At 44.7% G+C, this 16,138-nt stretch overlaps 1 long non-coding RNA gene across 1 annotated transcript in view; it reads left to right on the top strand.

Annotated features, from left to right (window-relative positions):
* Window positions 1–16,138, top strand: part of LOC137561179 (uncharacterized) — a 256,463-nt gene that overhangs the window by 172,272 nt on the left and 68,053 nt on the right. Inside the window, exon 2 of the long non-coding RNA XR_011029906.1 lies at window positions 9,916–9,958. This is a non-coding gene — a long non-coding RNA (uncharacterized lncRNA). The remainder of the gene's footprint in view (window positions 1–9,915; window positions 9,959–16,138) is intronic.

Here is a 16,138-nt window from a genome sequence, read left to right as displayed (position 1 = left end):
TGTTCTTTCTCTTTTCGTATCTCATTAATGTATCAGGGGGATAGCCTCTGGACTGAAATTTTCTGCCCATCTCAACTAGTCTTCTCTCCCTCAATTGGGTGTCACCCACAATTTTCGTTACCCGATCATACTGGCTATTGGGAATGCTGACCACCTGATGACGTGGATGGAAGCTATCAAAATGAAGCACCGAATTCCTGTCCGTACTCTTGACGAACAGGTCCGTGCTAAGCTTCCCATCCTTCTTAAAGACACACGTGTCCAAAAAGGACACCTTCTCCCGGTCCGCGTTGACCACCAAACGAATGTATCTGCACTTGCTATGTAGATTTTCAACGAACGCTGTAAGGGTCGAACGTGGCCCCGCCCACAAACAAAAAATGTCATCGATGTACCGCCACCATCCTTTGGTGTACATCGTGAACAGTGGGTCATGATAAACAAAAGCCTCCTCCCAGAGACCCATAAAAAGATTAGCGTAAGACTATATAAAGAGCATGTCTGCAGTTGTTCATTTGGCTGTGTGGCGTGAACAAGGACTGTGATGGTCCGAAACGGTGGACCGTAGCCACTATGCAGCTTTAATATTTGTATTTTTATGATCCAATAAAATAATCTTCTGATTAAAAGAGCTGTGCTGGATCGTTTTGGAGGAATTGTACGCTATACCCTGTGGGTACAGGGGTGGATCCGCTGCACGCCTATTCCCCGACATCGCTAGTGTGCGGTCTTACACATCTTTGTGGCTGTTGACTCTGTACCCGGAGACCTGCACCGTGATGGATACGGACGGAGATTTGGCCCCGGAGGGCAGCTCTTACTCCCTGACACAGACCCAGAGCATCTTGGCGTTGGCTGAAGGGGGCGCCACTTTTCTTAATCAATCAGATGCTAAACTCATCAAGCGCGAAATTGAGACCCTCCGCAAAAGTAGAATCTCATATGATCTGCATGCTAAGACTTTAGCAGAATATCACAAAGCTGGAAGAATCCCAAGATCTGTAAGAGGGAATGTACCACCTATGATGTTTCCTGGTGATAAGGAGTTTTGCAAAGGATGGGAAGGGTTCTGGAATAAAGCCGCTTTTGATTCCATGTTATTCACGATTGTGAGGATACACCGGGAACTACAAGTAATTGATGATAAAATTAAAGCTTTAAAAACGGAACTCCGCCATGCATTAACAGGGGAGGAGTATGATCAGTATATGGAAAGCCTTGATGACAAGATGGAAACTTTCCTACACTCCCAAGAAGATACAAAACGAGCGAAGTTCAAACGAGATATCTCGGATTACACCAGTGGTTACGTATACACGTGGCAAAAGGTTCCCAACCCTGCAGCAGGCAGGGGAAGAGGACGCGGCCGACCCAGACCCCGCAACCCTCCCCGCCCACAAGGTGAAGCAGTAGGCAGCTCCGCAGAGGAGAGTAATACTTCCGAGACCTCGATACCATCGGGGGACTCCTCACCTGCCAATACAGGAAAAGGAGCCGCCCCTGGAAACACCGGTCCAAAAGGGAAAAACAACAGGAGGGATCCAATGCAACTACGCCAGAGGAAAACGTAGTCTCCCTTGTTGTGAATATCTCAGATTCACCCCTCAGTGTGATCGAGGACAGGGTGCTCAATTTTGGACTTTCTTTTTGTCCTACCAATTTTCCCAATTTCTTTCTCTTGGATATCGAATTGCACAGTTTTTTCAGATCAGTGAAACTTAAAATTTTTTTTAGTAATCTCCCAGAACATCCAGTTGCTCAGGAAGTAGAAGAACATGGTCTTTCTCTTAAGAACACTGGCCTTAGGAATAAGAGTGCGTTTAGGCCACCCTCCAATCCTGCCATTGATCTTTTTATCTCAAATGTTAAAAGAGAATAGGCCACTATTGAGGCAGAGTGCAAAAATGGCCAACGGAGAACTGTGCCCAATTTAACTAGTGAAGAACGTCTAGCAATTAGTAGTCTTCAGGAACGGAAGGACATTACGATTCGTCCAGCTGACAAAGGAGGGGTGGTGGTGGTCCTTAATACGGCATATTATGTGGAAGAGATATATGCACAGTTAGCTAATGGTGATGTATATGAAGAACTGCCCTGTGATCCCACATATCGAGTACAACAGAAACTTAAGGGACTCGTGGATAATGCTGTCGGCCAGGGCATTGTGGAAGAGGACTTAAAACAGTTTTTGATTAACGAACACCCTGTAGTTCCTCTTTTCTATACATTGCCAAAAATACATAAGGACCTCCACCGCCCCCCCGGACGACCCATTGTGGCCGCCGTGGACTCTGTTTTCACTCCTGCAGCACAATTTTTAGATAAAGTGCTGCAACCATATGTCACACAGCTAGATTCCTATATTAAGGACACAGGAGATTTTTTGAACAAACTTGCCTCCATTGAGCAGGTAGAGGGAGAGCTGTCGCTGGTCACCATTGATGTCGAGAGCCTCTACACCGCCATCCCACATGATGGCGGTGTGGAGGCTGTAGACCACTATTTGTTCACCCGGTCCGACTACGATCACCAACAGCGTGGTTTTTTGATAGCGCTTTTGAATCTGATTTTGCGGGAGAATTATTTTTCTTTTGAAGGTCGATTTTTTCTGCAGCGACGCGGTACTGCCATGGGGTCGAACGTGGCCCCTTCTTACGCTAATCTTTTTATGGGTCTCTGGGAGGAGGCTTTTGTTTATCATGACCCACTGTTCACGATGTACGCCAAAGGATGGTGGCGGTACATCGATGACATTTTTTGTTTGTGGGCGGGGCCACGTTCGACCCTTACAGCGTTCGTTGAAAATCTACATAGCAAGTGCAGATACATTCGTTTGGTGGTCAACGCGGACCGGGAGAAGGTGTCCTTTTTGGACACGTGTGTCTTTAAGAAGGATGGGAAGCTTAGCACGGACCTGTTCGTCAAGAGTTCGGACAGGAATTCGGTGCTTCATTTTGATAGCTTCCATCCACGTCATCAGGTGGTCAGCATTCCCAATAGCCAGTATGATCGGGTAACGAAAATTGTGGGTGACACCCAATTGAGGGAGAGAAGACTAGTTGAGATGGGCAGAAAATTTCAGTCCAGAGGCTATCCCCCTGATACATTAATGAGATACCAAAAGAGAAAGAACAAGTTGAGAAATAGGGCTAGGGATGAGGGACGAATAGCATTCGTCTCTACCTTTAATACTATTAGTGATAAGGTACAACGTATTGTTACGAAACATTGGCGCACCCTTAAAGATTCCCTCCCACATGTTCCTGAATTCCAGCAGCCTCCCTTATTTTCCTACAGAAGGGCCCCCTCTTTAAGATCCAGGCTGGTTCACTCTGACCCTAACCGTGGATCTAATATACAGGTGCCCCGCGTGTGTGGTACCTTCCCTTGTCTCAGCTGCCACATGTGCTATAGCATTATTAGAGGTGATGTTTTTTCTCACCCTTCCTCTGGTAAGAGATATGCGATTAGAGGTCGCTTTTCTTGTTGTTCACGCTTTGTTGTTTATATGCTTAAATGTCCATGTGGCAGCTGTTACGTGGGAAAAACCACACAGGAGCTCAAAGATCGTGTTTCCAAACACAAATCCAATATTAGAGGTAGAAGCTTAGATCATGCAGTCTCAGAGCATTTTGTCCAATTTAGACATGATGTTAGTCAGCTCAGAGTCCAAGTTATTGATGGGGTGCCCCGTGGGTTTAGGGGTGATAGGGGTAGAGAATTGTTAAAAAGAGAGGCGCGCTGGATTAGGGAATTGGGGACTATTGGTCGTGGGGGACTAAATAAGGAATACGACTTACATTTTGTGTGGTAGATGTTCTATGGCTCTGGGTCTGTTGTTTGGGGGTGGGGGGTGTCCTTTGGGCCCCCTTCTTATTTGTCACTTATGTATCATAGGTTCTTTTGCACATTTTTACCATGCATTATTGAACTAGGGGTGTTATTTTATGGGTGGAGTCCAGGTCATCTATTGATAGCACTGGGCATGCGTATTTTTGTTTGTGTCTGTTTCGTATTTTTATACGCATACTATGCGTCTGTTTTTCCGCATCGCGGTGGCAATAGGACGCCAGTATAGGCGTCATTGCGTACGTCCTTCCGCATTGGTTGTCATGTGACGGTGGTTGCCATGGTGACGGCGGGCAGCACTCGGTGTTTGTTCGTTTACAGTTTTATACTGTATTTGACACATCCAAACCCATGCCCTCTGCATCAGGATGCCCTGGATTCCTCCCAGGATCTTTTTAGATATTCAACAGGTGCCATAGATCAGAGTTAGAAATGTTTCTATTTATGTGTTTATGTTCCTGCTGTGACATCATACATTTCAAAATGTTTGACCAATGGAGTGGGAGGGCGGTACCCTTTGTGGACAAGCCCTGTAGTTCCCCATCAGGTCCAGTCATTTGCACAGGTTCCTCTGATTGGTTGCCCTGTTGGAGCTTTGACTATATAAAGAGCATGTCTGCAGTTGTTCATTTGGCTGTGTGGCGTGAACAAGGACTGTGATGGTCCGAAACGGTGGACCGTAGCCACTATGCAGCTTTAATATTTGTATTTTTATGATCCAATAAAATAATCTTCTGATTAAAAGAGCTGTGCTGGATCGTTTTGGAGGAATTGTACGCTATACCCTGTGGGTACAGGGGTGGATCCGCTGCACGCCTATTCCCCGACATCGCTAGTGTGCGGTCTTACACATCTTTGTGGCTGTTGGTTTATAAGCCTGCATGAAGCAGTAAGTTATTCACATTGCTCCCTTCTCTCCTGTACTGCTCTGCTGAGTTTATTGCAGTGACACATTGGTTCCACAAGGAGGTGTGATCTTGCACATTTGTGGGGATGCTGGCTATGCATAAGTAGCACTTGGGAGTAAAAATTTCTGTCTTATTAATAACTGTCACATAGTCCTGTACAGAAGTAACTAGTCACTAAGGAGATGCAGCAATGTCCTGCTTACAGTAAACTCTTTTCAAACTACAGAATTCTAATGGTGCCCATACATGATACAATAAAAATGTTCGATTTTCCTGTTTATTCGATCTAAATGATCAAATCGAATGAAAGTTGAAAATATTTTTTTTCGATCAAGAAATTCGACCGATGATCCCGTTTTTTCGAAAAAAAATCTGATCGGACATGCTGGAAAAATCTTTATATTCGATCTAAAGGAATAATCGAACTAAATTATCTAATTGAAAAATAATGAAAAATTGTACCATGTATGGGCACCTCAAGGATGTGAATAAACATACTATGATTGTTGCCTGCAGGGATTGTGACTCAGTCTCTCTGGTTACAGTTTGGGTCTGAGTGCTTATTTCCATACAGCGCGATTTCATGCATGATTTCGGAAATGCGATCGCGGGTACAGCAGGCAGTGCATAGACTGCACTGTCTGCTGTTTCTATTCATGTGCTGCGATTCACCGCTGAATCGCCGCGCATGGTTGCCTACATTTCTGGGCGCTTCAGCCAGCAATCCCATTCAGTATAATGAATAGGATCGCAAGCCCCGCCCCTGCCGGGAGTGACACACAGCACAGAGCTATGGGGCTGTGCGCTGCATGGAAACGAGCCCTGAGTGTGGTTTTGGAGCTGCAGCTTCCTGACGCGTTCTCTTGCTGTGGTGGAACAAGGAGGGATGATGGCATGGGCCCGGCACATGATGGATGGGTAAAAAGGAGAACAATGTGCTCATCCCAGTCGATCTGGAACTTTTAATGACAATTTAGAGCAGCCATAATCACACTAGATTCTCGGCAGAGATGGCCCTGACCAGCCACCTCCACTCGAGAACGCTCTATCCATTGTATTGGCCTTACAATACTCTCCCATCTACAGACAAAAGCACCTATAAGGAAGACAATTCCCAATTACCTCATATAATAAGTTGACAGTCAATGTACAGAACAATAAAATGCACAGGTCTTTCCAAGTTGTCATGCACAGTGCTGACATCATAACCCAAAAGAGCAGTATTAATCAACTATATGGAAAAGTGGAAACAGGGCTGTTTTTAGGCAGAGGCTACTCAGACATGTACATTGAACACCACCTAATGGTACATAGTTACATAGTTATTTTGGATGAAAAAAGACATACGTCCATCGAGTTCAACCAGTACAAAGTACAACTCCAGCCTGCTCCCTCACATATCCCTGTTGATCCAGAGGAAGGCGAAAAAACCCTTACAAGGCATGGTCCAATTAGCCCCAAAAGGGAAAAATTCCTTCCCGACTCCAGATGGCAATCTGATAAAATCCCTGGATCAACATCATTAGGCATTACCTAGTAATTGTAGCCATGGATGTCTTTCAACGCAAGGAAAGCATCGAAGCCCCCTTTAAAGAGGAACTCCAGTGAAAATAATGTAGTAAAAAAAGTGCTTCATTTTTTACCATAATTATGTATAAATGATTTAGTCAGTGTTTGCTCATTGTAAAATCTTTCCTCTCCCCGATTTACATTTTGACATTTATTACATGGTGACATTTTTACTGTGGGCAGGTTATGTAGCTGCTGCTAGCTGGTTTGGCTGTTAGAGACAGCTGTAAACAGCTAATTCCTGTCTGTGAACCTTGTTACATTGTAACAAACTGCCAAAAGTACCTCGGTACTCAGAGCTTCTTGTGGGAGGGGTTTCGGCACAAAATCAGTCATACAGCGCCCCCTGATGGTCTGTTTGTGAAAAGCATTATATTTCTCATGTAAAAGGGGGTATCAGCTACTGATTGGGATAAAGTTCAATTCTAGGTTGGAGTTTCTCTTTAAATGCAGGTATAGAGTTTGCAATAATGACTTCCTGTGGCAATGCATTCCACATCTTAATCACTCTTACTGTAAAGAACCCTTTCCTAAATAAATGGCTAAAACGGTAGGTTTTTATTGTGCAGCTGCAGCTGCCTGTACAGGTGTTGATTGTGCAGCTGCCTGTACAGGTGTTGATTGTGCAGCTGCCTGTACAGGTGTTGATTGTGCAGCTGCCTGTACAGGTGTTCATGGTGCAGCTGCAACTGCCTGTACAGATGCTCAGCAGCTGTAGTCAGGAAAAAAGGAGGGCTTGCAGATGAAATACAGCCTGCGGTGAAGTCTTGCATTTGACTGTGCTTCTGTGAAAGCATAAGTGGGTCAGTGAAAACTTTTTCTGGTAAGCATGTCTGTTAATTCAAGATCCCCAGTGTCCTATTTGTAAGCATTAAAGGACAACTGCACCGAGAGGGACATGGAGGCTGCCATATGTATTTCCCTTTAAGCAATACCAGTAGCCCGGCCATCCTCATATATTAGAAAAAAAACAATTGTTAGTGCTGCGCTTACCCTTTCCTCAGGATTACTTTCTCTCTCTCTCTCTCTCTCTCTCTCTCTCTCTCTCTCTCTCTCTCTCTCTCTCTCTCTCTATATATATATATATATATAACAGTTCTTACTTCCAGCAGATCTTAGTGCCTAAGCCCGCAGGTGGTGGACCCCTATGTATATGCACACATTGGTCTTAGTGGCAGTTGATGGTTTGTCACATAAGGGTGAAAAAATAAATAATACAGGCTATACTATATATATTTTCTCTCCCAAGGTGTTTTCTCATAAAGGCCACACTAGAATTGAGTGAAGGTCTATTGAGGAGTGAGCGCAACTGCTATAAACTTGTATATAGCCTGGCTATCCTGCTGATCCTCTGCCTCTAATATGTTTACCCACAGACCCTGAACAAGCATGCAGCAGATCAAGTGTTTCTAACATTACTGCCAGATCTGACAAGATTAGCTGCATGCTTGTTTCTGTGTGATTCCGACACTACTGCAGCCAAATAGATCAGCAGGACAGCCAGGCAACTTGTATTGTTTCAAGATAAATAAATATGGCAGCCTCCATATTCTTTAACTTCAGTTGTCCTTTAAGTATAAGTTCACTTTAGGCCTGTAGCTGCCACTACAGATTTAACTTGTTTTTCTTTCATCTACAATGTTTAATTTCTGCAGTCTTCTTTTTACTTTGCGTACATCTGTTTGTTGTATTTTACATGCAAAATGTTTCAGAGGTTTTTTTTCTTGATCAATTGCTAGATTCAGGTTTATGCAATTCAACAGAATACAGAGTCATGGGTGCTCCACTATAATTCCAGCCCACAGATTATTAAAATGCGTCTATGGAACACAGGTTAGCTTTCATGTAGGATTTGGATTGCTATGTAGCTAATTATTCCCCTGCTTAACTCACAGAGCACCACAGATAGAACATATCTTTCTATATTTACCTGGAAACTATCTGTCTCTGTTTGGGGGACACCCACAGTTTCAACACTCCCTTCCTTATGGGGTGGCTTTCAAAAACAAAAAAAGGTTACAGTCTTCTTACTTAAAATGCTAGTTGTCTGATTGGTTTATAGGTAAGCTGCCTTTAATGCTTTCTGAGTAACTGACCCAAGACAAATTTGCAGATTACTGTTTTTGACTTTGCTGGCTTCAATGACTTCAGAGTAGTTCAATACAAGTGATTCAATCAAACAGTGCAAACTGCAAAGATCAACAAGACAGCTACTGTACTGTATATTTTTAGAAATGGCTTGGCAGTGGCAGGCTCTATACTCCATGAACAAATTTCCCTTTAAGAATCCTAATGTCACAAATCAAAATGTTGACAGCAGGGCCCAGTGACGTAGCTAGATGACCATGGTACCCACTGTAAATGGCTTGGTAGCATAATTCATTCTGGAAACATGCTTGTAATCCAAAGCACTCTGATATCAAAACTAATTTCCCCATAAGAATTGATGGAAACCCAGTTGATTCATTCCCCAATCCAAAAAACAGTTATAGTAAAATAGTATAAAATAGAAATGTAAGCAAGACTTTCACTATAACTAACAGAATCATTGCTATCTGGTGACTCACCCCAACACTATTTTTGTGTGGCTTTAACAAGGAACGTATTCAATGACCGTTGCATATTGCCTACTATGGAGGATTTCATGGAAATGTGACTTTGCACAGTCTCTACACTCAGAGATTAAGCACAATTACCGTATTTTTCGTACCATAAGACGCACTTTTTCTTCCCCAAACATGGGGGGGGGGAGTGCCTGAGTCTTATGGTCCAGATGCTGCAATTTCTACTCATCGCCAGTTGTCACCCCCTTAAAATCTTGTGTCCCCCCTGTCTGTCCAAGTCATCTGTGTGAGGTTTGCAGGATCATAATGCAGAGTGCCGAAGCGTCTCGCTCTCATTACTTCCGCATTGGTGATGTAAGTGGAAGTGAAGAGAGAGACGCTTCGGCACTCGTCAGCGTGCACGGACCACCCAGCGGCTTTATCACGGAAGATTACCGCTGATCAGCACTAGCATTAATCGGTAAGCCGCAGCCTTCACACTTCACTCGAATCCCTTAGAGAGCTGGGGAAAAAGGAGGACAGGGGGCGGTAACACACCTGTATGGAGGGTCGGGACGGCCGTGGGGACACATAAGCTCTGCATTATGATCCTGCAAACCCCACACAGATGACTTGGAAAAGGGGACAAATAATACAAGTGTCACAGGGGGACAGAGGAGTACAGGAGGCACTTAAAAGCACACAGTGCATTTTAAAGGACACAGGGGACAACTGAGAGCACACAGGGGGGCATCTAAAAGCACACGGGGGGCACTTTGAAAGACACAAGGAACACTTTAAAGGACACAGGGGGAACTTAAGACAACACAGGGACCACTTAAGAGGTTATGGGGGCATTTAAAGGGACACAGGGGGACAGAGGAGGTCACAAGGGAGACATTAAAGGTACAAAGGGGACACAGGGACACAAGAGGTACAAGGGGGGCATATAAATTGGGGAGGGGTGAAGATCCACAAGATACGCCTATACCATGGATGCACCAGGTTTAATTTTTTTTCCCCTTGTTTTTGTCCTCTAAACCTAGGTGCGTCTTATAGTCCGGAGCATCTTATGGTCCGAAAAATACGGTAAGTACATTCCTGCAGCGCCAATGGGAGAACTACTATCAGGTCAGTTGCGATGGCATGATGCATGTATGCTTATTTGTGCTTGTATATCAAGATGTTGCTTGTATGTCAAGTCAAGATTTCACAAAAATGTTTGCTTGTATTGCAAAGCACTCTTAGACCAATGCAAGGAGTTACTGTACTGCAATGAAATTCACCAGTGTAGCCACAATCCCTGAGCTCTGTCCATCACAATAACATGCACCGGTTCACAGAGGTGATCCTGCGAGGATGAAGATGAAAGTGCACAGGGTAATAAAGGAGCGCGTCCATCCAGGCAGGTGAGTTGAAATGCTGCCGAAATATGTACAGGGGCCCTGGGAAGGAAAAAAAAGTCGGGTATTTTTGCAAAGAAGACCTCTATTGGGGGTGTCACGGTGGCCTGCAGGTTAATTTTGCCCGGGTGCCCCATTGTGACTAGAACTAGACTTGTTAGACTCTAGAGGCAGTAGCGTAGCTAAGGAGCTATGGGCAATCTTGCGCTAAACAAACAAGGCGTTGGTGGGTATAGAATGCTACCACTAGCAGCTCCTCAACGATGGCTGAAGGGGAAGACTGTGATAGCAAGAAAAGAAAAAAGGAAGAGCGCTCCGAAGTGCATTAAAAGTTTTTAATCATAAAAAACGCAAGGTTTTAAAAACACTTACTAGAAAGTAGTAGACAACAAGCATATCTTGGGTTAAAACCCAATCGAACAACCATGGGTGGGAACCTGCTCCTCCTCTGTGGCCAGCAGTGGTGGGTGTCCCTGGTGGTATGGACAATAGGAGCCTTCCCTCTGGTAGTGTGCAGGTCACTGGTTACCAGAGGGAAGGCTCCTATTGTCCATACCACCAGGGACACCCACCACTGCTGGCCACAGAGGAGGAGCAGGTTGCCACCCATGGTTGTTCGATTGGGTTTTAACCCAAGATATGCTTGTTGTCTACTACTTTCTAGTAAGTGTTTTTAAAACCTTGCGTGTTTTATGATTAAAAACTTTTAATGCACTACGGAGCGCTCTTCCTTTTTTCTTTTCTTGCTATCAAGGAGCTATGGGCCCTGTTGCAAGTTTTACATGGGGCCCCCAAGCACTCTATACATAACAATTAATACAGCGCACCAAAATCTGTCAAGGACAAAACAGTGTCAGAGGTGCAAGAAGGGGATGGGGACCAGCTTGTTAATGATCACCACCACTATTTAAAGTATCTATAGAAATTATTATTACCAGCACAGGGCGAATAGAGAGCTAATATAGTGTTTGAGGGTGGGCCCCTCGGGGTCCCTCTGACCCAAGGGCCCCAATGCGGTTGCTACTTCTGCAACCCCTATTGCTATGCCACTGCCTAGAGGTACAACAGCACCTCAAAATACCATACCACTTTGTAGCCACTCCCAAAGTATTGCCCTCTCAAGCATATCCACATACCTATGAGTGTTGCTGCCTCCTCCAACATGATGCATGAAGATTTGCAACAACTCAGAACTCTGATGCTTGTCAATGACCATCCTTAGTAATATTTAAAGCAAAGCTAGTGGCAGCAGAAGTGTGATCAATATTAAATCAAATCTTTGGTAACATGTGAGATAATATCACTTTACATGGTGGTAAGCCGTCTATCTTTCTCTGAAAGATGCTCTTCATTTATTTGTTTCTGGTTGCATCATTCACTGTCCTTCAAAGGAGCTTATGGTGTATAATGTGTCTTCCACATTCTGGGAAAAGTGATCTGGGAGAGTTTGGGGAGAAGCCAATTCATTTCCCAGTATTTTCTAATGTTCCTACCACTCACTAAGGCCATTTCTGAGAATGAGCCAATTAGCCTCCCTGTTTCTGGGATGTGGGAGGCGGCCTGGATACGACCTATTCAAACAAACAGAAAGTATCCGAACTTGGAAAGCATAGTGCTGTATGCCACTCAAGTCAACATAATGAAAAGTTTGTGTACTGGTGTGGCTGTCAGAGGCAATGTGAGACTCAGCACTGAGTGTTGCAAACAAGGAGAGATGGTTTTTAGCACAACCAATTTAAATGCTTGGCACTGCCATTCTGCAATCTTCTGTTGGCTACAGTTTTTAGTTTAACAGCCGCTGGTGGTGGTGTAACTATCAGGGTAAAACAGTGAAACTGGACTTGGCGGTTACCCTCCCTCTGATAGAGACTCTATTTCCCCTTCTCCTCACTGGTGTTCCCCAATAGCAATTTGTGTTGGCTACAGCTTTGTGGCTGAACATCTGGCAGTTGGGAGAGTAGCCCTGAGAGTGGGAAGCACCTTGAACAGGGGGTTGACCCAATTTCTTATGCTTCATCTGATACAAGTTCCCCCCTCCCTCTCTGGTAGTGGCGGCCAATGAAATGATAATAATTTTGAGCTGATGCTAATTTTTGTTAAGTTTATGGCTATTTATACAGGAACTAGACCAACGAAAATATTAGCTAATGCATTTGAATGGTCTGATTAAAGCTGCAGAAATTTTCATTAAATGAACATAAAATGTGCATCAGCTTGCAATCAGTAGAATGTCAGTGGCCACCTTTCCTCTCCGGTAGCCTCGACCCCCACTACTATATAGAGTAGAGTAGCAAGGAAAGGGGTCTCATCATGGTGGCTGCACATGTTATGAAGGGTCATCAATGCCTCAATGTTCTAGGAGGAGTTAAAGAGAAACCGTGACCAAGAATTGAACTTCATCCCAATCAGTAGCTGATACCCACTTTTACATGAGAAATCTATTCCTTTTTACAAACGGATCATTAGGGGGCGCTGTATGGCTGATATTGTGTTGAAACCCCTCCCACAATGTGATGTCAGGACATTTTCCTGTCTGTGAACCTCATTGCATTGTGGGAAATAACAGCTGTTTACAGCTGGGTCCAACTGCCAAAAAAGCAAGCAGCATCTCCTTCCACTGACATCACCTGCCAGCAGTAAAAATGTCACCATGTGGTAAATGTCAGAATGTAAATCAGGGAGAAGAAATACTTTACAATGGGAAAACACTGACTCAATCATTTATACATAGTTATTGTAAAAATGAAGCACTTTTTTATTACATTATTTTCACTGGAGTTCCTCTTTAAGGTGGCTACACTGTTTTGAGGATTTGCAAGTCCACACATTATTTGAGGGGGGGGGGGGGGGGGGGGGAGATGCATGGAGGCAGATGGGCCTCCTGAACCTGGGAAGAAAGGTGCACATTTACTTGAGTGGAAACAAGGCAAATTTGGGAGGCCGCATGGATTATCAGTATGCCCCTAATGACTGCTGTTCTGGGCAATTCCAATTTCCTTGTCAGAAGTGAAGATGGCCTGGTATGTCAAGAATGAGACAAATGGTTGCAGGAAAGATAACTGTGCCACGCTGAAAGACACTGAGGGCCCATTCACACTTGTAAGTCGCAAAACAGTAGCGCTTAGAGCTACCGCTTTTGCGCTGGTGATTTTACCGCGATCAGCACGGTAAAATCACTGTACACTCTCACAATTCCCGATGATCACGAATAGCGTTTTTATAAGCACCCTATCGCGATCGCTCCTGAAAATGCTGCAGGCAACACGTTTTGCGATTGCCGTTAACCGCAAAATGCCCGCGAACGGCGGAAATCACGGCAGTGAGATCACTGGCATAGGTTTGCTATTGCGCTAGCGCTTTAAGAAGTGCTAGCACTTGGGCGAAACACCTGCTAATCACTCTAGTGTGCATGGGCCCTAAGGCCTCGTTCACATCAATTAGCGCAGATAGCTGTGTGATCGGAACGCAGCACGTTCCATCGCATGCCAATTGCGCTGTGCTGTTGATCCCATTCATTATAGTGAATGCTGCAATTTCCAAAAAATGCATGCAACAGTGTGATTGCGCATCGCACTGCTGTGCGGTGTATATGATGGGAACAGTAGAAGGGCTGTCTATGCACTTATACCGTTCTTGCGTGTCGCACACTATAGGCACTGCTGAAATGCGTGTATAATGGTATCGAGGCCTAAAGCTCTTCAACACAATGCAAGCTACTGCAAATGTTTATCTAATGGATAACCCTGAGGCTCGAGCTGTGTGCTTGATCTCTGAACCAATTTGTACTTAACGAGAGGCTGTAGCTGAATGCATTCATTAGGTGTGTTTTGAGCTCTTAGCCAGGTAGTGTATATAACTTAACTTTTAATCCTTACTTGTTAGATTTTGTATGCAGCTGAGAAGTTCTTTGCTTGAAGCACGCTGTTCTCCTCACTAGAATATACTGTACTGTAATGTGTAGAGCAGGGGTCTCAAACTCAATTTACCTGGGGGCTGCAGGAGGCAAAGTCAGGATGAGGCTGGGCCGCATAAGGGATTTCACAAAAAAAGTCCTGAAATGTCATTACTAACAGTTTTAATTATTTCTTCTGAACATGAAGTGTCCTACCTTATAGTTCGCTTCAGTGCTCCCATTACAAGTAATCCGCTGTGTCCCCGCCGCAAAACGAGGCCTGCAGAGCCCCCAAATCGCCCGGGGGGGAAATCCGCCGGCATTTCCTGGAAGGGGCAGAGCTTTCAGCTTCAGCTCTGCCCCTCCTGACGTTAATCACTGCGGATCGCCGCCTCTGCCCGCCCTCTCACTCTTCCTTCACAGAGAGGGGCGGGGAGAGGCGGTGATTGACGTCAGGAGGGGCAGAGCTACAGATGGAAGCTCTGCCCCTCAGCGCAGTCGTGGATGTTTGCTCGGGGGATTTGGGGGCTCTGCAGCCTTCGTTTGGCGGTGGGGATGCGGCGGATTACTTGGGAGCACTGAAGCAAACTATAAGGTAAAATAGTTCGCTTCCGTGTCTCTTGCTTTTGCCGGCGTGGGCCACAAAATATTGTACCGAGGGCCACAAATGGCCCGCGGGCCGCGAGTTTGAGACCCCTGGTGTAGAGTCTTCAGTATAGATGAACTGAACATGTAGAATGTAAAATGTCTATACTGTATTAGTGATGTCTGTCAGGCTGAAAACTCTGCAGCAAGATCAAATATAATTTGTGGATTCCAACAGAACAATTCTATTCTCCTATCCAATGGATTTTTAACATTATTTCAATGATTCATTTCTTGGGCACAGACACATTGGAGCACAAAACACTGATCTGTTCACACGAGTCCCATACAATAACATTTCTACATACACAGGTTCCTAACGCAGCAATGTGGTCTTGAAAGAAAGAATGCAAAGCTCTTCCTAATTTTAACATGTCACTACTCCCACTAGAATGTTCTTCATATGCCGGTTCTGGCAGAGTCATGCAATTACAAACAAAATGACATTCTGATATTGGCTTTCAGTGAGTGCAAAAAAAGTCGCTACAGAGCCATGGGTCCCAATGCAAATGTTACACTACAGGGAGTGCAGAATTATTAGGCAAATGAGTATTTTGACCACAGCCTCCTCTTTATGCATGTTGTCTTACTCCAAGCTGTATAGGCTCGAAAGCCTATTACCAATTAAGCATATTAGGTGATGTGCATCTCTGTAATGAGAAGGGGTGTGGTCTAATGACATCAACACCCTATATCAGGTGTGCATAATTATTAGGCAACTTCCTTTCCTTTGGCAAAATGGGTAAAAGGAAGGACTTGACAGGCTCAGAAAAGTCAGAAATAGTGAGATATCTTGCAGAGGGATGCAGCACTCTTAAAATTGCAAAGCTTCTGAAGCGTGACCATCGAACAATCAAGCGTTTCATTCAAAATAGTCAACAGGGTTGCAAGAAGCGTGTGGAAAAACCAAGGCGCAAAATAACTGCCCATGAACTGAGAAAAGTCAAGCGTGCAGCTGCCAAGATGCCACTTGCCACCAGTTTGGCCATATTTCAGAGCTGCAACATCACTGGAGTGCTCAAAAGCACAAGGTGTGCAATACTCAGAGACATGGCCAAGGTAAGAAAGGCTGAAAGACGACCACCACTGAACAAGACACACAAGCTGAAACGTCAAGACTGGGTCAAGAAATATCTCAAGACTGATTTTTCTAAGGTTTTATGGACTGATGAAATGATAGTGAGTCTTGATGGGCCAGATGAATGGGCCCGTGGCTGGATTGGTAAAGGGCAGAGAGCTCCAGTCCGACTCAGAAGCCAGCAAGGTGGAGGTGGAGTACTGGTTTGGGCTGGTATCATCAAAGATGAGCTTGTGGTGCCTTTTCGGGTT

Source organism: Hyperolius riggenbachi, chromosome 3, assembly GCF_040937935.1.
Source record: "Hyperolius riggenbachi isolate aHypRig1 chromosome 3, aHypRig1.pri, whole genome shotgun sequence".
In the NCBI taxonomy this organism is placed as follows: domain Eukaryota; kingdom Metazoa; phylum Chordata; class Amphibia; order Anura; family Hyperoliidae; genus Hyperolius; species Hyperolius riggenbachi.
The sequence above is the reverse complement of the archived record's forward strand: the minus strand, read 5'-3'. Positions and strand labels throughout refer to the sequence as shown.